The following is a 1,321-nucleotide window of genomic DNA, read 5'->3' as shown; positions in this document are numbered from 1 at the left end:
CGTGAGCAACACTACAATCATAATTAATTTTTGACCTTTGTTGTGGTAGGGTTGTTAGAAGCTCTACCACCAGAGTGGTCTGTTGGCCCTCTCCCACTCCCCTCACCTCTCGATCTGTAAATTGGCAGGGAGAAGGTCTCGGCCTGTGTGAGACTGTTGATGGATCTTAGACTTTATTATTTCGAATTCAGTGCATAATAGAGCTTCAATAAACAATTTCAGTTCGCGTTGATCAATCACTGGACAGCAGCTCCATCCAGTTTTCTCAATAACTGCCAGTCTAGCCAATAGCCCTGTATGGGAAATAATGACAGGACAGTAAGTTATCACTGAAGTACAGGGCAATAGCCTCCTGCTGATCTTCAAGTGAATACCTCCTGGATATGCAGTCGATGTTTTCCGCTGTTAGGCTAGCACTGGAGAGATGCTCCAGCCAGACTAGCTACTGTTGGGTAGACTATATTCAGCAGCATCGAATAACAATTTTAGTCTATCGATGTTCCGTTCCTATTGCATACTTTACATTATGCGACAGCCGAATCATTCAGAGGGTGTCAGCAGTATCAGAGGTTGTGGAGAAACACACCCCGTAAATGTTTTGGAATTTTGTGGTAAGTTCCTATGGCACCAAACTGCTGAGGTCACTGATCCCTATCTACTTAATGTAACTTACGCTGAGGCCAACACACACATCAATGCCCGAAGGAGGACACGAACCTACGACGAGGGGAGCCGCGCGAACCGTGGCAAGGCGCCTCAGTCGCACTCTCGAGTGTCGTTTTCGACTTCAAAATGTGCGGGAAGCAACTCCACAGAGACAGAGGTCGTTCCATTGACGCCCTTTATGACCCCATGATGACTTTTCATGTGGATTCTGAGCAGCGGTGTATCCTAGGGTAGTTGTACGAAAACCACGAGAGTTGTACAGGGTGGCAGCCAGTTAAGGAATATTTTAGGGTAATTGATTAAAAATTTATTTCAAAGGCCCAGTGATATCTTTACAAGTTTTCTCCCCGAGCAACTTACGCCGTGCCTACGTAACACAAGTCGCCTGTCTTGCAAAACCGAGGCAGCACTGTCCAGTTAAAGCTGCTGAAAAGAGACGCCTTGAGCCCTCTGCTGAGACTGCTAGCGAAATCACGCCACTTTGTTTAGCCAATAGCTTGCGTGGAATACAGGTCACGTGGGTGGACGCTGGAGTGTTCTGTGGTGCGGAACACAGTTGCCTATCTCTCTTGTAATCCAGACATCGAGCAGAACAGGCGTCTGGCTCTGCTTTTCACGACCGGCCACCAACGTAAGTTAACATGAACCCCTTCCC

The sequence above is a fragment of the Schistocerca gregaria genome, chromosome 10 (genome assembly GCF_023897955.1).
Source record: "Schistocerca gregaria isolate iqSchGreg1 chromosome 10, iqSchGreg1.2, whole genome shotgun sequence".
In the NCBI taxonomy this organism is placed as follows: Eukaryota; Metazoa; Arthropoda; class Insecta; order Orthoptera; family Acrididae; genus Schistocerca; species Schistocerca gregaria.
This window is presented reverse-complemented; position numbering follows the sequence as displayed.